A 25,412-nucleotide genomic window follows, 5' to 3' on the forward strand; every position below is an offset into this window, starting at 1 on the left:
CAGAGGCAGTGTCCGGGAGCTCGTCATCAACCCATCAATTGTTTGTTTCAACTTTTTTTGCCCTTGAAAAAGCAGTATTTTATCAACACGTGAAATTCCTTTTTATCCATTTTTGTCACAATAACAAAAGTTGCTTCACTCAAAATTATATAATTCACAAACTAATGATCCGACAGCTGGAAAAAAAATTATATACGCGCCTTTTGAAGGTTAAGGCTTACTATAATTCATTTGGTTTTAATTCTAGTAGCGCCATCTATGGCTGGACGGGGATTTTTCAGTTGATAATAATTATATAATAAACTTTCCCAGAAAAGCTAACTTTTTACACCTTATTTTGGCATACTACTAAATGACATTGAGGTTAATTCCTGGGAAATTAGGGTAACTTCTTCGTCTTATTACCTAAGGAAAAAGTGTACAGCCTCCCGTAAAAATTATGCAACATCAAACTAACAGGTGATCCAATTATAGGTACTTTTTTTTAATAACCCTTGTTTACAGATCACGCGTGAGTCATGTCAAGCTGTCATACTATTTTTATGCATTATTGTTTGGCATTTCATCAATTAACGTTCTGAAAATAATGTATTACGCGAGCTTCGCTCAACTTATGGTCAGCATAATCGGGCCACTGAGCATACCAATCGCAACACCATCATCTATCTAGAGATTCATTCATTATTGGATAATATCCGAACGAAAAGACCACGTCTAGCACGCGGTGAAGAGAATATAGCAGCCGTAGCTGAGAGTATACACGAAGACCGTGGAGAATCAATTTGACGCCGGTCGTAGCAACTCGTACAGACGTATGGAACGACTGGGTGCATTTTGCGTCTAGATCTTAAATTGAAAGCGTACAAAATACAGCTTGTGTAAGAACTGTAGTCGCTCGACCTTACCAAACGACATCGCTTCGCTCTTCGACTCTTGAAAAGAAATTTTTGTTTAGCGATTGGGCCCATTGGAGGCTGGTGCCATGTGTAGAAGTTCACGCAAGTGAGGAAAGTTCTCTGATCGCTAATCACATTGGAGTGGCCAGAAACGATTCTTTTACATATGGCTCAAGCAGCTTACGTCTTCCAGTCTTTGACCAAGTATCCTCTGGGTAGCCAAAGAACATCCGTTTGAAGGGGAGCTAAAGTGAGAAGACGAAACTTGCCCTCCACAGGGTTGTGCGCTGGGTTTGGGACCCAACACGTAAAAAACACACTCAATGGAAAAGTATAAACAGCCTAGGATGAGAGACCCCTCTTTTGATGACGACCATGGCAAACGAAATAAGGATTACGAATTAAGGGCTTGCACCTGGAATGTCGGGTCCTTAATTGGGAAGGTGCCGCTGCCCAGCTGGTTGATGTCCTCGTGAAAATAAAGGCTAACATCACCGCCGTCCAAGAAATGCGATGGACGGGACAAGGACTGAGGCGAGTAGACCTTTGTGGCATTTACTACAGCGTTCATATAAAAGAGCGCAAATTCGGTGTGGGATTCGTGGTGGGAAAGAGACTCCGTCGCCGAGTACTGGCATTCACCCCGGTGGATGAACGTCTAGCCACAATCCGCATCAAAGCCAAGTTCTTAAACATATCGCCGACTTACGTCCACGCCTCGACGGAAGAGAAGGACGACGTGACCAAATGAATTCTATGAGCGCTTGGAGCGCACCTATGAGAGCTGCCCCCGCCGCTATGTCAAAATTGTGCTTGGCGACTTTAACGCCAAGGTGGCAATAAAGGTATCTTTGGCACAACGATCGGAAAATTCAGCCTCCACGAAGAAACATCTCCAAATGGGTTGAGCCTGCAACGTTACAATCGACCATTATATGTACGGAATGAGATGGCTACCGAGAGCTGAAAAGGGAAGTTTCTGTGTTTTTTTCTTTAAAAAAAAGTAGGGGACATAAAAATGGATCACCATTTCATTTAATATAAGCATTACGCAAATATTATTGAGTGCCATGGTCTTTCCTGAATAATATTCAAAATAACAATATATAACTTATCTGATCAAAAATAATATAACTTCTTTGCACTTGAAGCATCAAAACAAAAATATTTATTAAAAAAATTATATATATTTTTTTTAATAAATTTTTAAAAATGTAGTGTTTATATAAATATCTATAGCGTTCATCGCTTTTATTTCGATTTTTTACCATTATTTATTTATTTAAGCAAAAATTGTGTCTTAATGTTTTCCTTTCACTTGCGTGCAGCAGCCCCATTGATACGGTTGCATGTTGCAATATTATTTTGTTTTTGTTATGTTTGTTATTTCACGGCACACCATTAAGGCCGTGTGCCTGTTTAGGTAGGTCGCTGGAGTATTTAAAAAGCAAAACAAGCTGACAAAAGAAGAAAACAAATTTGCTGCTAAACAAATATTTGACTTAACAAGTTTGCCAACTGCAATGGGCCCAAGTGCTTGACCTTTCTGCCTGCCACAATAATGCCAAAACCGTTTGTTTCTTGTCATCAGCCGTACAACAACAACAGTGACAGCAAATAATAAGCTGTGCAATATGCACATACTTATATGCGTGCTTAAGTGCGTGCTTAAAACTGCAGTGGACCAGTTTTTGACACTTACAGCCACTACAAGGTACCCATTTAACAATGGCATGGCAACAATGCCACAAAAAAAATTATAACACACTTTTATTTATTTACGACTACCTTTTTGTGCGGTTGTTTGCATTGCTGTTGGGTTTCCAACGGTTGCGCAAAAAATTGAATTTGACGCCGCAAATGACATTTGACAGTTGAAATTTGACACAATTGATCAAATGTAAAATATCAAGCGCGTACTCATGTGTGTGTGTGTGTGTGTGTGAACTCGTTTAAGTGCCTTATAAAAGCCGACCTAAGCAACAAACATACTTACATATCTGCAGCGTCCACTTAAGTGCAGAAACAAATTTTATTTGCATTAATGTTCATTTGTGTCTTGGGCTGTCAAATGCGCATTTATGGCACAACTTTATTTCAATTCTGTCGCAAAGGCCGCGTAAATCGCTGCTAGACCTGTCACACACTTAAAGTCCACGCTTGTAGACGTTTGAAGTATTTTTTGATGCAATACTTTATGAACTTATTAAAAATAGTAGAGCCTACAGAATTATTTTAGTTAGTTACTAACCGATAATTTTACACTATGTTGGAATATCATAAGAAAGAAAAACTATACTGACTACTATTTCTACTCGTCGAGGATTATTTTTCAATATCCAAACTACCTTTCGACGGCGAAAGTATAGTTTTCTCGTCAGTTACGGCCGCTCAAAGCCTACTCTAGATATACATATATACAAGTATATAGAATTACCTAGTTTGTCAAAAATTTTTAGATGAAATACGTTCAGGTGCCCCGAATACGACTAACCCGACGAAAACGTGTTAAAAAGTCTAGGATCTCGTATTGGCAGACCGTAGTAGGCTTGGAATTAGCAATCCAGAAAGTTGGCGGATTATCAGAAGGCAATACGGCTTATGAAAAAGAGGTCCACCATTGACGCACTATACAATGCTAATGCTTAATCAAGGTTCTTTGTGACATACGCGCTCCTCAATATCTTATGGAAATTATTATGAGTTATTTCAAAAACAGGCGACTATTATTCGATACTGTTAAAGGCACCAAGAGCTACTTTATTTTGAGTGGGGGACCGCAAGGCTCAGTTCTAACTCCCCTTCTACGGAACCTAATGTATGATGGGGTGCTAAGAAGACACCAACGAAAAGCCGTTAAATTAATTGCATACGCAGACGACCTTCTTCTGGTAGCAGTGGGTAAACACCTAGATGACCTTCGGAGCAAATGCAATGAGTGCATAAACGGTCTGCGCCAGTGGGTCTCCTCAATGAGTTTAGAACTGGCTGCTCAAAACACAGAAGTCTTGCTCAAAAGTACAAAGGAAAGTAGAAAAAAGTATATCTCTCACCGTAGGGGAGTGTGAGATTCATTCACAGCCACAACTAAAGTATCTGGGAGTAATAATTGACTCAAGGCTCAAATTTAAAGATCACCTAGAATACACTGCAGGTAAAGCGAATAAAATCCTAAACGCATTATGAAAAAGAAAAAAATAAACAAAAATAGAGGTTTACTACCAAGAGTAATGTGATCGGTTGTGTTATATGCGGCTCCAATAAGGCTCAAGGCGCTAGGCATTGAAGTATTTGCCAGACAAATAAGCACAGTGCACAGCCTGTTGACACTAAGAGTTATCAGTGCTTTCCGAACAATATCAAGTGACGCTGCTGAAGTAATAGCCAGTATGATGCCCATTGACAACCAGGGTGATGAATACGAGCAGATATACTAGTCTATAGGAGCCAAAAGAGAAGAGTGAGTCAAAAGATTAACAATATGGCAGCAGCGGTGCAAAACCTCACTCAAAGGACGGTGCACCCACAGACTGATACCGGACATCCATTCGTGGATCGACAGACGACCTGGAGACCTGGATTTCCACCTAACCCAAATACTATGTGGACGTGGGTGCTTTAAATGCTACCTGTACAGATTCCAGCACGAAATTAGTTCGAGTTGTCCGACGTGTTCAGAGTGCTTAGAATTTTTTCTTTTATTTTATTGGGTATGAGAAATCTGTCTGCAAAGACGGCCGTTTCAGCTCCCTCCAGACAGCAAGTGCAACCGTATGACCACTTTATAGCAGTGTTTAGCACTGTTTAAGCATAATTTAAAATAGTGTTAGCTTCGTTTCATGACTGTTGACAAAATCTGGGTTAACTGCTATACACCATATACCAAGAAACCGTTAAAATACTGGACGTCACCTCGAACTTGCCTCGAAAAATGCGAAGACTGTTCTAGTATCTAAAAAAAATTTTCATTTTCTGGGATCCGTTCTGCTGTGTCGAATTATTTAACATTAATAGTCGCGTCAAATAGCGAAGAAAAAAGTATTCTTTTACTATGTCGCTCCCAACAAATTGCTCCATATTTCGCCCTGCGCGATTCTTTTTTGTTTCATAACTTGAAAATATCACTCGTCGCCGAAATTTGAGTAGTATAAGGTAATCGCTGACCTCTTAAAAACGTATTTTTCAAATGGGTGGAAAAGTTGAAGCGTTTCTGGGTGAAGTATATTGAGTTAAAAGCAATAGAAGATGCGGTAATAATTGAACCGCCTTCTTAGATTAGTTATTATTGCTCATTCCTTTTTAAAGTATCATGTTTTTTTTCAAAATTGTACAGCTTTCTAAAGTATAGACACTCAGTTCATTCAGTTCTATCAACCCGTTGGAATGATCTACCGGGGTTCAAAACTGCAAAAGTCAAAAGTGCAAAACGGTCGATCGGAAGTACATAAAATTGAACTAAAAAATTTGAACTCGATAGAAGAGACTGTAGGAACATGATCGGAATACTAACTGGTCACTGTCTGGTGAAATACTAACTGGTCACAGTCTGGTGGGACTGGTAGATCGAAAATATTGCAGGAAATGTCTAGAGCAACTCACCAGGGAAACAATAGAGCATCTCTTATAAACGTTTGCATTGGCAAGGCTACGCTGTAAGCATCTGGGGTTCTCACGGTATGTTACACTGGATGAGGTTTCTATAGTGAGGCCGCAGAGTCTGTTGAAATTCGCGTCAAGGCGTTCTAAAGGATGACTACTCCTCATGGACCAAGTAACTGAACGCAATCTGGTATCGCAAAGGACCCATAATGGTTTGTGGGTAGCTTATTGGCCTACCAGATTAACCTAACCTAACCCTTAGGCTGTCGCACTAGGTGTTCCCCTTAAATAAAATTTAGAAAAATTTGAAATTTAACTTGCCATTTAATCTCTTTCTTTTGCCATCTTTTATGCAATTTTATTTGTTTTAATTTTGGTTAATTCTTTAAATATATTTGCATATAGCAAAAGCAAAAGTTGTTTTCTTATCCATTTTATTGTTTTCCGAAATGTTTCCTTCTTATTAGGATACTAAACTTTTTATCACGCGGATTTTTGCAACCGCTTTTTATGATTGTCTTAAATTATGTATAACGAACTGATTTTATCTGCAAGTTGATCCCATTTCAATTGCATAACCGTACAATGCTACGTTCTCAATAAATTGGCAACCAAGATATAAAATGCATATAGCATATACTACGGTGAAAACCGCATTAGAAAATTCAGTGTAAATATAAAATGCATTACTAGAAAAACGGTAAAAAACGGTACTACTCCTGCTGACTGTCTGTTTACACCCTGAACAGGGTGTATTAAGTTTGCCACAATTCACCCAGAAGGGAAATGGGAGACTATGAAGTATACGTACATTGTTCAGATTGATATCTCTAAGACTGAGGGACTAGTTCGCCTAAATAATGACAGATGGACAGGAAGACGTCAATATATAATAATATGTAGATCCTCAGTCTTTGAGATAGCGATATGAAATTTTGCTCAGGTCTTTTTCTCCTCAAGAATCTGAATGTCCTTGTGACGAAAACTTTCATTTGAGAAGATATCTTCAAACAATTTGGCATGGATTAGTGTTCAAGGTAATCTTACAATCTCCGAATAAATTGTTCAAATCACTCAAGTTCTTGTAAGACAACTTTTTTATATGTGAGTGGTATTACAGCTTCGTGGCAACCGTTTAGGTTCTCTGTGCTTTTTTTGGAAAAGTTCTAAACCACCGACGAAATCCTTTTAAATTAATTTTCCGAAAAATGGCGTATGTAATTCTGATGCTTTTCTGACTAGTTCAATTTCTTTCACTTTTATATCTAGTTTCATATTTCACTGCTGGGATGTGTGGTAACATACGCATGAATATGTATTGGTAATCAAATTGTCAAGTTTCGAGTTTTAGTTTTTTAACGATTCTTTTAATTAAGAATTCTACAACTTTATGTCACACTGATTGCAGCAAAGCAATGCATGCTTTATATCTGAACATTTCAACACACATACCTATTATTTGATTTATTTCAAGTGACAAGCAGTAGTTGTTTGAAAGAAATTCGAAAGCCAAAATCAGCACGTCGCCAGATGGGCGATTAATGAGCAACACGTTCCTTTAGCGAATTAAGAAATGTATGCAAAAATAATAAAAAATTGAATTTTGTAAAAAGTTCGTTTCAATTTTATATTTGTCGCACGAAACAATTATAGATTTTTGAATTAAAAAAGCTATTTTCGAATTTGCAACTGAATAGTAAGAAAGATGTAAGCGAAATCCAAAAATTATTAAAAAAAATATTAACTGAAAATTTAGAGATGAAAATGTTGAAATATTGATTTTTTTATTATTTTTGAATTTCATATTAAATAACAGTCCGTGCTGTGGAGTTAACTAAAAATTTGAATTTTTAAAATTTTCGAATTTCGAATTTCATATTAAATAACAGTCAGTGCTGTGGAGCTAATTAAAAAATTTAATTTTTTAAATTTTTCGAATTTCGATTTTCATATTAAATATTATATTAAATAACAGTCACTGCTGTGTAGCTAAATAATAACTTGATTTTTTTTTAATTTTTCGAATTTCATATTAAATAATAGTCAGTGCTGTGGAGCTAATTAAAAACTAAATTTTTTAAATTTTTTGAATTTCGAACAATCAGTGCTGTGTAATTAAAAAAACATTTTTAATTTTTAAAATTTTTCGAAATTCATATTAAACAGTCAGTGCTAATTTCGAATTCGAATTTTATATCAAATAACAGTCACTGCTGTGGAGCTAACCAAACATTTTAGTTTGTTAAATTTTTCGAATTTCGAATTTCATATTAAATAAGAGTCAGTGCTGTGGAGCTAACTAAAAAATTGAATTTTTAAAGTTTTTCGAATTTCGAATTTTGTATTAAATAACAGTTATTGCTTTGGAGCTAATTATAAATTTTAATTTTTAAAATTTTTCGAATTTTGAATTTCATATTAAATAACAGTCACTGCTGTGAAGTTGTTTTAAAATGTCTCAAATATGACTAACGATTTCATATTTGAGCTCTTCAGCATAATAAATTCACACTCATACATATGTATACTCAAATATACGCTTTTAAACGGTAATTTTCCGCTTGTAAGTAACGCACACCTCTAACTGTGTTTTTGCTGTTGTCACATCCTCTAACATTGCATGGCAATAATGAGAAAAAATGTAAACCAAATTAACAAATAAAAAAACTAATAATAAATATCCTCTATTTGCTGAAGCTATCTAATGCCTTAGGTGTCTGTAACAAGTGCCGACGCTGTAGTCACACAGTCGGAGCAACATTAGCACATGCGAAAGCGAAGCGGACGGACTTCAAACGATTCACTTGCCGCTGTGCGACATGAAACGGACGCTATAATTCACGTGTATTCGCAAAGCACACACACACACATACATACAAACATATAACTAAGCACTTTTATGTGCACTAATGCATCTGTGGCAACAAAAACCGGCAACAACAACATAAATCATTTGCGAAATGCAGAAAAGAAATAAGAGAAGCCGACAAACATACATAAGCGTTGCTGGAAATGTTTTTAGCGTTGTATGTTGTAGAGTGTAAATTTCCCATAGGAAATGTTTTCGAAATACAGACAGGACTAATTTTCTAGTATTGTGCGCTAATTTCCTTATTTTGTTTGAATTTTAACGGCAAATTGCTCTGATACTATTTAGCGATGCCATAACATGGATTTTCCTACTAAAACCAGAAAATTAGCCACTACCTCATTCAAAACCAAAGAGTCAAGTAATTTTGAATTTAGACTTAACTTTCGTACTTAAGAGAAAAGGTCAGTTTTATTATGCCTACGAAGATTTAATACGGATTGCGGGGATTTATGTGACTTTTGGGCTTAAAGAAATTAATTTGACTGATTGATTGAAGAGACAAGTATGAGAAGCAATAGACTTTCAGGGTTTTCAATTAGCCTAGTTTTTTTTTTTAATAAAGACTTATTAGACTTTTATATATTACTATGATTATATTATGACCTTACTTTTAAGACTTTCATTGCTTTCGGTTGAACCCAAATTATGTTGGGTGGCAAGTCAATCTATCGAAGAAATTCGCCAATCCCCAAATTGTTTTAATACTTCCCTAAGTTGATCATACGCCGATATATTGGCATTCAATTTGGCTGTCATATCTTTTTACTCGGATCTTAAATGGGTAAAACGTGTTCTATAACTCAACTCTATAGATGTATCAAACGTCATTCATATGAAGACATACTACTGTGGGTAAAAAAATGTAAAACTTTTTAACTTAAATTTTCCGCGAAAACTATTCGTCGAACTATAATATTTTTTCAATGTTGGTGTGACATCAGTGCCAAATGTGACATCAAAATAATTCTTTGTATTATATTTAGTAAACGCTAGTCTTTCTCAAGTACATAAAGTGCATTCGACGATTTTTACGATGTGTGAAATTATTCAACCAAAAAGTTCATTAAATTTTGTGTGCGGAATCAAATTTCTGGTGCCGAAACGTTCAGAATGTTGGAAAAAGGTCTTCGGCGATTATTGCTTGTCGCGAAAAAGTGATTTTGATTGGTATATTTATTTTTATATTGGATTTGGATTATTCAAAGAGGTTGAGAATGCGTTGACCATGAACCACGTCCAGGACGGGCATCAACAATAACTGATGATATAAAGAAAAGAAATTCCTGCTTGAGAATGGACGATTAACTGTTAAAGATCTTACTGGTATCCTTGGAATATCGGAAGGATCAGTGAAAACCATTTTAAAAGATCATTTGGGCTTAAGAAAAGTTCAAGAATTGGTTCCAAAATCACTAAAAGTTTTATCTGAAACAATGCTTCCCGACTATCAGGATGTCATGCAAAGTATTATTACTTGCGATGAGTCTTGGAGCTATGCTTACGACCCGGAAGCAGACAATTAGTCGGCCGAATATCGTTGCAAATGTGAGTCGAAGCCGAAATAACCATGTCATGTTTTTCTATTATCGAGAGGTGGTGCACTCCGAATTCCTTCTGACCGGCCAGACTGTCAACAAGGGCTATTAGTAAAATAAGGTCGGAATTATGGGCCGGCAACTCTTGGTTTTGTGACCTCGATAATACACCATCGCACACTGCATTGAATCCTCGTAAGTTTTTCGCCAAATTTTCAACCAATATCGTACCACAACCACCGTATTCGCCACTATGTCATTTTGAAAAAAAAAAAAAAAATCTGTGAAATTTTTTGTTTGGTATGGTCACCACCATTCTTTTCTTTAAAATTATTAGAATATGGGACTTAAATAAAATGGATTTAATGAGGTGTGCAGTTAAAAACATTTTTGAGAAGAGAAAAAGAACTGAATAAAAGTTGTTCCAAATACAAAAAAAAAATATTTTTTTTTAGGAAAATGTAATTAAATAATTTATAGTGAAATGCTTTCCTTCTCATATATTTAAAGGTACTTTTTTTCAAAATTTGAAATTTCATGACTCTTAAATTTTTCATATTGAGTCGAAATAAAAAAATACTTGTGCAACATTTCCCCTTAAAAAACATAAAAAAATATTTTGCACGGAAAAAAGTTTTGAATGTAAATTTTGGATGGAATGACACATAAATACATGATAGGGTTTCCGACGTTTCCTTTTGTGTGTTAATATACTCTGCTCAGGGTATACAAATTTGAAAACAATTTTCTGTGACTTATATGTTTGGATGACTACTCGTCTTAGACTTAGCAACTGAACTCAATCTGGTATCGCAAAGGACCAAACTGGTCCAAGCGTTGCTTGTTGGCCTACCAATTAACCTAACCTAACCTATATGTATGGATTTAAGATTGGTTGTCACCTGTTGGTAAATTTTATGTCAAAAAAATTAATGAGATTAACAAACTGCAATTACTCAAACTAAAGACGCTTATTTGAAGAAAGGTTGCCAGCTGAAACCGTTTACGTAGTTATAAATATTTCCAATGTGATCGAATACGTATAGACAATTATTCATATGTATATGATAATCGAATGATGAAGAATGCCTATTTTGATGTCTAAAAAAATTTAGTTTGAAATAACCATAGCAACATAAAGTAAGCTTGTCTTAGTCAACAACTATGAAAGTTCTGCTTCGAAAAATAATTATTAAAATTATCCTATTTTTGAAATTACCTGTACAATATTATCATGAAAAATATAAATTTATTTAAATTTTTCTTATTGTTTTTTGTTTTAGAAAATCCAGTGATAAAAAGGCGGTTTTGCTGAAAGCTGCAAAGTCTACAAAGTGTGATTTCGGTTTAATTCGAGAAATATGTGGTCATCTACCACATAGTGGATAAAAAGAGCATCAAGGAAGACATAAATATAAAAGTGTGGTAAGTTGTATCATATTTCTGCAATTTATTTATAAACGCCTTAAAGTGACCGACATATCCCTAAGTATTTTAGATAGGCTCATAGTTGGTGACTTGGATTTCACCTGAGCAAATGAGCACACAAAACCCAAAAACTACCTTTTATGTGCACTTTATCATGCGTGCGCAACCACAAACACACCGTGCATACATCTAAACATATTTGCACACGTTTATGGTAATCGCCGATGCATTGCATATCTAATGCGAAATCAGCGATAGACGAATGCGATAGGATCAAAATGTGATAAATGCCAAAATGACAATGTGGCAGCGTGGCAGCGGGGCAGCTCTCGACATTTAGCTGCCGCAGCGAAAGCTTTGTTCGCTCGCCTGCCCATTAAACGCGCGTTGCTGAGGTGCGCATGCGCAATGCGATTGCAGCGGTGTGATATACATTTTACGCTATTGTAAATATATTTTTGAAACACTTGCAAATGCATACCGTTATACGCATGTATGTGCCGTAATTTTACGTGTGCAACTGTGCGTAATGGCGTCCGAGTTTTCGATGCCAGATCGTAAAATCCTTTTAAGTCGCCACACACCACAAACGAACGTTTGTTTTTGAGTGGCACAACAAAAACAAAAACGAGTTACATAAATAACAACGCTTTGCCAGCAACAACATTACAACAAAATATAAATCAAAATCCAAAAAAAAAAACAACAACAACTATCACTTAAAAGTAGCGCACATTGCAATAAATGTCGCAATTTCTGCTTTAATGGCTATGCGCGTGCGCAGGTGTGTGTGTGTGTTGCGAAAATATGGGAGCGCGTGCATTTCATTGCATTACCATCTATTAAAGGAGCGTTAGCTTGTGCGTGTTTCGCTTTTATTTACGCATAGTGTACGCACTATTTATTTTTCATACATACATATACATTTTATATGTAACATTCGTATACATATGTATAGTATATACAATAAGACCTATAATGGTGACTGTAGCATGTGAAACTGAAGGATGCTACCATAGACATAATTTTTTTCATATAAAATTAATACAATTGTTTATTTCCTAGACTGAAAACTTTAATTAATTCATTAACTATAAGATGAGCTAGCTAAGAAAGGTGTGCAAATACTTTATAAGAACAAAAAACATTAACTTTTGTTACAACGAAGCTATAGTTCTCTTCACAAATACACAAATGTATTTACAAGAACTTTGACCGGTCAGTTTGTAGTGATTCGATAAACTGTTTATTCAGAGATTACATCATTGTCTTAGGCAATTTGGCGAAAATATCTCGTAAAATGAAAAATTTCTCGATTCAAGTACTTAGTAATTCCGATTACGATCGTTCACTGCACTCCATAGACTGGTATTTAATATCGAAAGAGCTCTTAAATATGTATAAGGAATACGCTCTTGGAGCATGCCTGTACATTTCTAGAGCGTTCAACAACGTCTCTACGGAATATATTATAAATAGTATCCAGTCAATAGGTGTTGATCCTGCTATACAACATTAGATCAAAAGCCTTTTGACCTCTAGATAAGAGGATAAGAGCAGAATGAAACGACGCTAGATTGACCAAGGAAGTCTGTAGAGGTACTCCGCAAGGTGGATTGCTATCTCTGCTTCTATGGACATTGACAATGACTGTTAAGGGGGTATTCTGGTTTAGAAGCCCGAATTTTAGGTATTTTTTTGACGCGATAAAAAAAATCAAAAATTATTTTGACTATCCATTTTTTTACATGCTTTTTATTGATATTCTAAGAATACAAAACATAAATAATATATGAAAAAAATAAAATTAAAAAAACTGCAGGTCGGCGAAGCAGAGACTGATGAAACAATGGCTTGTCCTGATGTACAGGATATAAATCCTTTCCATGACCTAAAATGAAAATTTATGCGAAATCTGTGAAGAGTAAAAGTGTAGTTATCATAATACGAAACGTTTTTGAAAAAAAAATTATTTTTCAAAATGGTGGATGTTTGAAAAAAAAGTTTCGTATTTTCCCTGTTTTTTTGTGGTTGGGAATCTCTCTTCGTAGAGCGATACTATAATATATGAGAAAGCTCTGTGTAAAATTTCATGTGAATCGGTTGAGTAGAACTTGAGATATCATGCACACCGTTTCTAGAAAAGTAGTTATGAGAAAAACGAGTTTAAAGTTTGAGAACTAGTCGCGCGCAGTCGGAGTCGGAGTCATAAAATGAGCTGTAACTCGGAAAATAATTTGAATTTCGAAAAATCCTCTTAGGGACATTTTCTTGAAGGATTATACCATAAAAATATGCAAAAAAAAAAAATCGATTTTTTCGAATTTCTAAACCAGAATACCCCCTTAAGAAATTTGAATGGCAATAGGGCCTTTTGCTTTAATAGTGGCATGTGTGAACGACATTGCAATCTTAATAACGGGTAGGTGTCTACAGACCATTGGCAGTATTATGATAACCACTCTCAATACAATCCAGGATTGGCATCGACAGCGTTAACAAGAAAACTCAAAATTCCTCTATGAAGGTTCCCTTCAATAAATAAGAAAGAACTATCTCTCAAGAAACACACCAAGTACCTTGGGGTTGTCTTGGATAGAAAACTGTTGGAAGAAGGTGTGAGAAAAGCTAGCAGCTTAGAATGCTGTTCCGTTGTGTTACCTAAAACTATTACATATTGTTCATAAAGACCTAATAATTCGACAGAGGACAGTTTTCTCCTGCTCTTCTGGTTCATCGAAAGCTTGGCCGCCGATATGTTTCAATCTCAACCTTGTAAAAAGTAGTATATTAAAGTTATCCAGACACTAGGATGTTTCTACCTCATCTTCATCTATATAGCTTAGATAATTTGCATGCGATGTTTTACTTTAACGCACGAACACAATGAAGGACAATTGAACAATGCCTATTAAGAACTTCTACACTACACTTTTACTGCTACAAGATGAATCTTGATAAGAGCAAGTAGTTGGGTGAATCTCCTGCATTCTATTGTTGGCCAGAAGGATTTCTCAGTCGCACAGTGGCTGGTAATCGATCAACGATTTCTAAGCTCACACGAAATTCATAGCACCAGTGCTAGAACGCAAGAGGATAACGAGGATTGAGCTCCCTCTCCTACTGAGAGCTCGTTAGCTTTACAGTATCCAGCAATTCCGCTGTGGTCAGGCACCCAAACAAATTCTAGTAAGATTAGACACTCTTTGACTAACTTTGAGCGCATAGTGTGCGAGTTCAATGCTAGTCTTGCCGCTCTGCTGTCGTTCACCTCTCTTACTCTTCTTTAATGACTTGACTTCTGCTTGGAAAACATTTTAGTGATTTGGAGGCTTAAAACTAGGCTTCACGTATATAGAGGGAATTGTCTGCTTCTCCTACTTTTCCTCCGAGCGTCGACCAATCCGTGAAAAGCTCTTTGCGCAAAGATAAGTATTTCATCATTATCATACTACTTGTAGTATAAACAATTATTGAAACAATGACCATACTGTATAAAATTTCACCGTACAGTTCAGTTTTGAAGATCCGATTGCCGTGGTTTGATTTTCCCTAATAGTATTTAAGTGGTACCACACTGCGGAATACTACTCGGCATCGTAAATAGAAATGGCGAAAAGTTTCCATTACGGTAAGATGTAGAAGGTTTTAAGAAGGTTCTAAAATACAAAGTTGCACTGCCTACCTTGCAGAAAGTTCCATATTCCACCTTTTTACTTTTCAGTATATGGTATATATACCATCTAAAGGACTAAAAAAGTTATTCCAACGAAAAATGTTCCCTACACGTTAAACATTTACTCGCCATATAAAGAATATTCTGACTGCCATTCATATCAAATGGATTTTGTACAAGATCTCTTAAAGAAGAGAAAAAATGTTCATCTCACTCTTAGTCCTAGTTGATTTATTGACAAAAATACAAATTGAAAGCAGCTTAAAACCAAGAAATTGTGCAGAAAAATCTAAAGTAGTTCTTCTATCAACGTTTAAGATGAATTCCATCTTTCTTTAGATATTATGCAATTTGCTTTTATGACATCATCAAAATTTAATTCATTGACTTTCAGCTTATGTCAACGAAATGACCAATAAAAAAGGTGTGGAATTTCAAGTGACCATTGTTTAGCTATTAATTGGCTAACACATAGCCGTAACTTTAAGTTTTTTTATATACTTGTAAATCTTTTAAAAATTTCTTTAGAATTGATTGCTTTCAATAAACAATGAGACAATTTAAGTCAACTGGAAATTTATTACACTGCTTAATGAGAGGCCACAGCTTTAAGGTGTTGGAAAGACAAATACTGTAGAATCTGTAAAATTTAGCAAATATTAAAACATTTATTTGCATAATTCGCAGTATAAAACATTTTAAAAATATTTCAAAATCACACTAAAAATATAGTATATTCATGCACTAATTTTTTTACATATAAGAGTCGAAATAACCTGATATGATACAAATTTTAGAATTAGTACTGTTTTAATATGCTAATCAGAACATATTATTTTTGCAATGCACTATAGCATATAGCAGCAATCGGTCGAAATCAACTCCCTGTATGGAAAACTTTTTCTTATTAGATAACAAGATATCTTCATAAAATTTGGCATGAATTATTGTGCAAAGTAATGCTACAATATCCGAACATATAGTTCTGTCATCTATTGTTATCTTTTTTTCGACAGTTTTTCGTAGAAAAAAATAGCAAGATGTAAAAAAAACTTCAATAGCGCAATAGAGAATGACGTTAAAAATATTCTCTTCAAATCGCAACAAGATATCTTTAAAACTCTTCTTTTGAGAGTGAAAACCGTTTTGAAAAGCACCATTATGAGAAAAAAGTTTGGAGTTAGAGCGTTCGCCATTCTGTTCACTTTCTACAAGAAACGCTGTAGCGACCGTATTAATTGAATTTCGATTTCAAAATTTGAGAGAATGTTTATTACAGTGTATACTATACGATAATGCAACAAAAACAAATAGATTTTTCAAAAATGTCACACTGAGACGATCCCTTAAAATATTCATCTCAACCAAAGAATGGAACTAAATCGCGAACATTTTCGCATGTTTATTTTTTACAACTTTCGACATGGACAATCTCAGGAAGAGTGCCTCAATGAACTTAATTCAATTTTTTGCTATGAAGCGCCATTAAAGACCCGTGTTTATCGATGTTATGGTGAATTCAATCCAGGTCATATATCACTCCAAGACGAATCTCGGTATTTTTTACGTTTTCACAAAATTTGTCGAGGAGTGGTGTCGATTGATCGGGAGAAATATTAAAAAAATACGATAGCTTTGAAACACGTCTATGAAATTGTGAGAGATTATGCAACGTGGATTTACGCGTATGTGCCCTAAAGTAAAGATCAGTCGTCTGCATGGATGTTGCAAGAAGAGTCGGATCCAAGAAAAGTTTCTCGCGCAAGAAGCATTTCCAAACAGTTGCCTATTTTTTTTGTTTTTTGAAAAACTGCACTTGTCGACACCATACCACTAGAACAACGCAAAACAGTAAATTTTCACTGGTACACAATCATTTGTTTGCCAGCCGTCTTTCAACAAATCAGTCAACAGATGGATCACTCTTTACCACATCGACTGAAACAGCTGAAACTACCAAATTTTTCGTATATTTTACAAGACCTCCAGATATGTTGGAGTAGCCGAATGAAATCCTTTGTTAACGGTAAATGTTTTCTTGATATTTTGCTTTTCATTGAAGCCAAGTATTCTCTATTGTATTGGTGGTTGGAGACTCTGGTGGCTATTGGCTGACTTTAGTAAATCCTTTTTATAGAATTTTATTATTCGACGCTTATTATATAACGACGTTCAGGTTTTCTGTGAAGCACCTCAAAATTCCAAGCATCCATTAATAAGAAGCTGAATTGGGGGTGCTTAAGACTCGTTTGAATAAATGTTTATCCTTTTCTTAGCCAAACATGTCGGAAGAGGTTGAACAATATAAAAGTAAACTGAAGTGTTAGTTTATTGCTGCGTTTAATGCCAGATCTCTTAAGTCTCTATTGTATTGGGTAGTCGTATTTTGTCAATAGATGTGGTTGCAGTCGTATATCTCCAGCCCTACCAATCACATTGTGTCATACCATGTAGTGTTGAAAAGGTGAGATTTTAAGCTTCATTTAACCAAAGAAGGGAAAGAATGCCACGAAATCAATGAAATTTGTGAAGTTTACGGAGACGATGCTGTATCAGATCGTGTAGCACAACAATGTTTCGCTGGCTTCCATTCTGGAAATTTCGATGTGAAAGATGCACCTCACTCTGGTCGACCTATCCTTGAAAAAGTCGATGAAATTATGGAAAATATTAACCAGGACTGTCACATAAGCAGCCATGACATCGCTAAGGAACTTAACATTCATCATCAAACGGGTTTTAACCATTTAAAAAAGGCTGGCTAGAAAAAGAAGCACACATGAATTGTCTGTGAAAAATTTAATGGACCGAATTAACATCTGCGATTCTTTGCTGAAACGAAATGAAATCGAACCATTTCTGAAGCGAATGGTAACAGAAGACGAAACGTGGATCAAATACGACAACAATGTGCGAAAAAGATCATGGTTCAAGCGTGGTGGATCTCAACAAATGGTCGCAAAGCCAGGACTGACGCCTCGAAAAGTTATGCTGAGTGTTTGTTGGGATTGGAAGGGAATCATCCACCATGAGCTGCTCCAGCCTGGTCGAACGACTGATTCTACATTTTACTGTCAACAACTGATGAGATTGAAGCAAGCAATCGAAAAAAACGGCCAGAACTGATCAACAGAAAGGGCTTCGTCTTCCATCAGGACAACGCTAGACCACACACATCTTTGATGACTCGGCAAAAACTGAGAGAGCTTGGCTGGGAAGTTTTGATGCATCCACCATATAGCCCTGACTTTGCACCATCGGACTACCATTTGTTTCGAACATTGCAGAACTTTCTTAATGGAGTAAAGTTGACTTTAAGAGAAGCCTGTGAAAATTATCTGTCGCAATTTTTCGCCGAGAAACCAGACAAGTTTTGCACTGATGGAATAATGTCTCTAGCGGAAAATGGCAAAAAGTCGTCGATTAAAATGATACATATTAAAGTTCATTATAAAATAAAAAAAAAATTGAAGTTTGATTAGAAATACGAAAATACTTTTTCGACTACCTAATATTTAGAGCTATATCTAATCCTTTTTTAAGTAAATATCTTTAGCTTCTTTTGGTAATCTAAAACTTGACCCCAATGACCAACCCTAACCAACTGAAAATCCAGGCGAACTTCATGAGTTATATTATTGATTCAAATTTAAACCAAATAATATTTTGATAACCAGAACCACCCTAATGTAGGCATACCTTGAAATCTATATAAGCTTAAATACAGTGCGTACGTAAGTAAATCACCTGCAGGCGATCTAGTTTACACATTTCTATTAAAAGCAACAAGAATCAGTTGTCTAAAATCTAAACAAATGTCAGTGTCACTTGAACATTGTGTCGCGCTGTCGGCTTGTCTATCCATCGCGCCAATGTCCTATCTACACAAGCCTATCTAATTCGCAAGCGATAACCGAAAACATACGTATACATGTGTACATATCTATGTTGATGCTGATGTATATATGTATGTGTGTGTGTATGTGGCATGTGTGTGACACCACATAGAAAATCAACTGCGAAATAGAGTTGTACGCACATTTTGTCTGGCACTTGGGGGCACAATTGCTGACTGCCAATGTTCTGCTGCCACATTATGTTTTGTTGCATGAAAAGCAGCAACAACAACACCAGCAAATAAACAAGCATACAAGTCAAACAGTTAAACAACTGAAATCAGATCAGTTTACGAGATTTGTTTGGAGTTAGCGACAGTGTGAGCAACAACTCGCCAATGTAGCGCAGGGAGCGAAGCGCAGGGGCAGCGACAAGACCACATGATATCAGGTGACAGCTAAGGCGGCCGCGTTAAAAGGCGTTAGAAGGCAGCACATTGGTGACAGTTTCAATTGTGCGTATGCTTGCATGTGTGTCCGTGTGTTTGTGTGTGTGTGTGTGTGCGTGCATACTTGGCTGTAGGCTTTGCATTTTTCCTCATTTGCGCAGCTTTAGCCAACACAAGTGCTGATCAATTAGAAGCGGTTTTCAATTTAAATCTAATTTATGTGCGCGTTGCTTTATGTTTTTTTCAAATTATTTTCAATGCTTAAAAAAAAAATTTGTATTTTTTTAATTTTTTTATTAAAATTTTTTTTTTTAATTTTTTTTTAATATTAAACATTCTTTTTAAATTTTTTTTATTAACATTTTTTTTTTATTAAAAATATTTTTTTAAATTTTTTTTTTTAATTTTTGTTTTTAGCTTGGGAGCAGCTTTTGTTCTAACCTCTGCGTGCCCATAAATCATTTTGTTTTAAATTTTATTGCTTTAAAAATGTTTATTTTTAACAATAAAACCACTTTTATGTGTATATATGTATGTATGTAATACTCTCCAGCCATTCGTTCGCTCGACGTTTAGTCAATTTGACGCAAATAAAATATTTCATGGAGTCATTTTGCTTGTACGGCTTGTCGGCTTTTGTCAGTTTGACCATTTCGGTTCTTAAACTTATAGACAGCTTTTGTTGTTATTGTTGTTGTTGCGTTTTTTGCTGTTCTTTCGCGTTAAATATTGTTCAATTTGCGCACAATTAAAATTGCTAATTTTTAATAGCCGCTTGTTGTGGGTATACATTACACGTCAGCGTAATTTATTATTTAATTTCGCTTTAAAGAGTTGTTTCAAATGCATAATTTGACATATTTAGGTAAACTAAACGATAAATAAATAAATGGCCAGAAATTTGCTCACAAATCAGCGCAGTTTACTGACAGCGAGAATGTAGTCTGGTTGCAGACTGACATGTGTACAGACTCACATAGACTTAAAAATTTTTATAGTTGCATAATTTCCAAATTATTATTTTGTTTTTAATTTTATATAGTCATAATAGTAAAAAAAGTCTTGCGGTATTTTCGTTAGTTGGCGCTGAAAGCGCGTAGTTCTAGTTTTATTCGTCGCATCGGGTCATGCTACAGTAGAGGCCCGCTAATCCGGACATGGCCTAATCCGGATTCCACTGTAATCCGGACAGGGTTAAAAAACTTAAAATTTCTATTATGTCCCTTGTAATCCGGACCGACATTCTCTATCCGTATTCTCTAATCCGGATCACATGTTTATTATTCACTTCATTCGCTTTTATGCTTTATTGGTTTAAGTTTTTTTTGTTTTTTTGGGTCATGTGTATTATTTGTTATAATAAACAAACAGAAATTTATAAATATTTTTTCAAAATACGAGTACTTAGTTCTGATATGTCTTTGGTAGTCCGGATTTCCTTATATTCCGGATAGGGGCCGGTTTTAATTGATCCGGATTAGCGGGCCACTACTGTATACCTTTTTGGAAAGCTCATTTCACGCGCTAACAAGTGTTTGATTGATTGTCGTTCCTTTTAAGTCGTTCGTGAGTTATAGCGTCGCAAACATGGAGCAAAATGAAGAGAAAATACGGCATATTTTACGGTACTACTACGATAAAGGCAAAAATGCATCTCAAGCCGCCAATAAAATTTGTGCAGTTTATGGACCCGATAAAGTTTCCATTTCCACCGCAAAACGATGGTTTCAACGTTTTCGGTGTAGAGGTGTAAAATCGTTGAATTGGTCGAAAGAGACCGGCATAGTAGCAGCCGTAGCATCGGACAAGAGCTGGGCATGAGTCATCAAAAATTCATTTCAATTTCAATTAAAAAAAAAAAAAAAAATAATTCAATAAAAATACCGCAAGACTTTTTTGACAACCCATTATATAAAAGTTGAAGGTATTTTCTATGATTCTGATACAACTCATTCGTCTTTTTACAAAATTAAGTTTTGTTTATGTAGGGACCCAAACCATCTTACAACACAATCTGGCAAATTTTCCTATCAGCATTCGGAGTTCTATCCTGTCCTTCACGACTTAAATTTTTACATTGTAGTAGTAATCTGTGCCAATGTAGTAAAGATAGTTTGACAAATAAAATAGTTTTCCGTAAAAAGACTGAAGTTTGATCGGTAGGTTGTATGCTAGCTATAAAATAAAATGGTCCGATCTGAACAATTTCTTCGAGGATTGTAGCTGTCCTTTCCTATCCTAGATTCGGCTAATCTGGTAGGCCAGGAAGCCACGCGTAGAGCAGTTTTGGTCTCTTGCGATACCAGATGGAGTTCACAGACTTTTTTTCACACAGACTCTGCCGCACTATCGATACTTCCGCCAGTGTAGCACTGCGTGGGGATCCCAGATGCTTACAACGTAGTCAAGAGATGCCTCATTGTTTCTTTGGTTTCTTGCTTTAGACATTTCCTGCAGTCTTCTCGATCTGTTAGCCCCATTCTTCGGGCGTGTACCGCCACCAGACAGTGACTAGTTAGTAATCAAATCATGTTAGTACAGTTTCTTCTATATAGTGCCAATAGGAATTTTGGGTACTTCCGATCTAACGATTTGCGTATGAATTTTGCAGTTTTGAACCCAGGTAACTCGTTCCAACGTGTTTTGATTTTCTTCACCATGCTTCTGTCCAGATCGTTGTATAGACAATGCTTGGGTTTCCCAATGTTGATCGCGTTTTCGGTTGTTAGCCGTACACCATTATTGGCAATCTCGTCCACTATTTCATTGACCTCGATGCCTTTGTGGCCTGACACCCAGTATAATTGAAGTTGCTTGCTTCTGGCAACACTTTCCACTGCGACCCTGCTTCCAAAGACATTTTTGGCCGATAAGCGATACGGGGTTACTGCCTTGATTGCTGCTTGGCTCTCCACATAGATGTTGACTCTGGATTTGCCTGCAGGTGCATTAGAGGCCAGCTTCGCGACTTTCGCAATAGCAAAGACCTCAGCTTGAAATATACTGCGGTAGTCCGGCAACTTAAAAGGCCCCTAACTCTGGACAGTAGCTTCTTGGTGAGAAAAGGAAATGTGCAAAATTTCAGACCGATATCTCAAAACTAATTGACTAGTCGATGTTCGATAGGAAAGAGATGGATAAATAAGTATATTGGGAGAGCAATTGATACTTATATAGATCAATAAAGAGAGTGATAAATACGTATTTGAAGAGAGAGAGAAATAGAGAAGGGAATAGATTGATAGATAAATATATTTAAAGAGAGCGAAGTATAAATAAAAGAGGAATAGAAGGTATGTATTGAAAATTTAAGGTATATATTGCTATGGAGAGATACTTGTATTTTTTCAATATATACTACCCTAATATTGAGACACAGGAAAAAATAGAAAGTTGACATTGAAGCATATTCTTAATCTTACACTAATATAAAAATTCATTGTAAGAATATAAATTGCTGTGCACAGAATATCCCATTAAGCAACGGAATACGGGTGGTAACCTATGCAGGAGTTACCGGGGCTATTTAGTCAGAAAAGTAGCAACAATTTCTCCTAAAGATAAGTATCAAGCAGATTGGTATTTGGAACAGGAATAGTAATGTATATTGCGAAATTCTGAACTAGCTCAAATCAAACTATATCCTTTCAAGGTTGGATTTCAGTTGTTACTTCCAGGTGAGAATGCCTTCTAAGCGTGAATAGAGTAGACGTTTATAAGGGGAGGATGATACTAATTCAATATCTATAGACGAGTTCAAAAGGAATTGCAGTGTATAGACAGGAGTGTACTCCGATCTTTATATCTCTCACTATACGGCTACCAAACTCTGCTAGCATCTTCCAAGCGGAAGTAATAGGCATTTGTTCATAATTTGGATTTCCAGTCATAGGAAAATTTTCGGCAACGAAAAAGGAGACGAGTTGCCCAAGCCAAGATCATCTATAGACGTAACCGAGACAGAGATAGAGAACGCAATTCACATTTTGATCATATAAATTAGAACAAATGGAAATTTATAACCAAATATGGCAATACAAGAACTAAGGACTTATTAAATAGTACCTACGACTCACAGCTATCTAAACGGAGAATTAGTCATTTCGAGAACACCCAGTAGAAGTGAGCATGGGTTCAAAATGCTTGCTGCAGCGGCAAACTCGGAGGGAGTAAGGTAATGGTTCTACACTTCTGCTGAGAGTGCTCAGCTTTGTCACAAACCCGACATCGAACTCTTCGAACCCATCAGGTGCCAAGCCTTGAATGTCTATCTGCATTCATACTTGCCTACCTATTTCGTTAAGGGAATCTGCTATACTAATTCACCGCAAACTAGTGCTGTAAAATATATATTATAGACCGTTCCCATGGCAGGCGGGTCTACGTAATCGGAATGGACCTGCAGTTTTTCCAGGCAAGGACTGTCAACTCGACAGAATTCTGCCGCTACAACAACTACTATGATATAGATTAAATCAATACACCATCTTGGAGCGGTTCAACTCTTTCAAAAATAGGCGCTTTCTCACATTTCGGCGAGCATGTGCATTGCCCCTTTCAGTTTCAATCACTCTGTCACACAGAATACTGAGGTGTTTTAGGTTTGATTCAACCCCAAGACCGTTCAGAGCAGTTACGACTGTTTCCAGCAGGACGTTATTGAAAGCTCCCTCAATATCAAAAAAAGTACCAGCAACGAATTCTTTAACCTAAATGGCTTTCCCAAGCCATGACACGATAGTATGCAGGACAGTATTCACTGACCCGCCTTTACAATAAGCGTTCCTAATAAATGGTACCAGTCCATCAGTCTCTCTTGAGTTTTTAATAAGAAGGAGGGGAGGCCTGATGGGCCAAAAGAGAATAGTCGCTGGTGTTCTTTTTTCAGGAAACAATTTTTTATCAAAACATGAATTTCATTTGTTTCCATTTGTACTAACTCTTTTGCAATCCCATTTAATATTATATAATATTGTGTTGTCTGTGACTACTATTTGCGCAATATTTTATATTCTCATTAAGATGTCAGGGTATTCAACATCCGTTGACGCCCGAACTTCTCTCATCCATAGTATTATGAATTCAGTATTATTTTCGTTCACTAAACTAAAGAAAAAGCTTCCATAATATTTATGAATCAGTTGCTTGCAACATATATAAGTGGTCTAAATCCTAAATAAATAGAAAAAAAGAAACACGATTTTCTGCTAATAACAGCACAGAGTCATCATCATCAGTCAACGATTGAAGATCACGACAAACGTTTATCTAGCAGTCGCAAATAACAACAAAAGCAAAAGTGCATAGAAAAATTCTCTGGAGGCTATTGCTGCTGTGGCAGTTGCAGCTGCACGATAAATTGCCGCAACCAAACAATTCAAATTGATTCTATGCTTGATAAAATGGAAAATTTTCCTTGGTGATATGGCAAATTAAAATGAAAACTCCGCGTGATTTATAAAAAAAAAAAAAAAAAATACCAATAACAATTAACGTGCTGGCGGCAATATTTCGCAATGTTTCAATAACTGAGCATTTGAAGGGAAGCTCTCTGAGCGTAGGCGATCATTCGTGGTGCCCCTTAGAGTTGAAGAAGCAGTTGGATTCGTGGCAGCTGCTAACGACACGCATTGAAAGGCTTCGTGAGTAGAAGAAGGCGTGTTGGGGGTGTGCGCTACTTCCTTTGTTGTGAGCGCGGCAATTAAGCTTTCAATTGCAATTTATTTTTTTGTTTTTCGTTTTTTTATAAGTGTAAGCAATCTGTTGGTATCGTCAATCCAGCTGGTCTAAGCTGTGTACCGAAGTTGAGTGCACCGTGACATTGGATTGTGATGCGTCAATATTTTAGATAATGAGTGACTGCAACAAATGAGATTCATTGCTATTTGAATTTTGTAGTTTTGTTATATTCAAAACAAAACTATATATATACGCATGACTCAGCCACATGGTATGATTTTCGAAATTCAATGCCATTCTGTGCTTCGAAAAAATTAAACAGTTTTACATTCACTGTTCAGGATGGCATTCCACATCAACTGATGATCAACACGTCAATAAAATAAAGAAATTGGTGCCTGAGAATCAACGATTAACTATCAGAGATTTTACAAGGCATCGT

The 25,412-nt window shown here is 36.0% G+C and overlaps 1 protein-coding gene and 1 long non-coding RNA gene across 5 annotated transcripts in view; one reads left to right on the forward strand and one right to left on the reverse strand.

Annotated features, from left to right (window-relative positions):
- Window positions 1–25,412, reverse strand: part of LOC126756471 (keratin, type II cytoskeletal 6A) — a 276,027-nt gene that overhangs the window by 51,348 nt on the left and 199,267 nt on the right. The gene's annotated exons all lie outside the window — the stretch shown is intronic.
- Window positions 11,200–25,412, forward strand: part of LOC126756485 (uncharacterized) — a 164,810-nt gene continuing 150,597 nt past the window's right edge. Inside the window, exon 1 of the long non-coding RNA XR_007666587.1 lies at window positions 11,200–11,327. This is a non-coding gene — a long non-coding RNA (uncharacterized LOC126756485). The remainder of the gene's footprint in view (window positions 11,328–25,412) is intronic.

This window comes from Bactrocera neohumeralis, chromosome 4 (assembly GCF_024586455.1).
Source record: "Bactrocera neohumeralis isolate Rockhampton chromosome 4, APGP_CSIRO_Bneo_wtdbg2-racon-allhic-juicebox.fasta_v2, whole genome shotgun sequence".
Lineage (NCBI taxonomy): Eukaryota > Metazoa > Arthropoda > Insecta > Diptera > Tephritidae > Bactrocera > Bactrocera neohumeralis.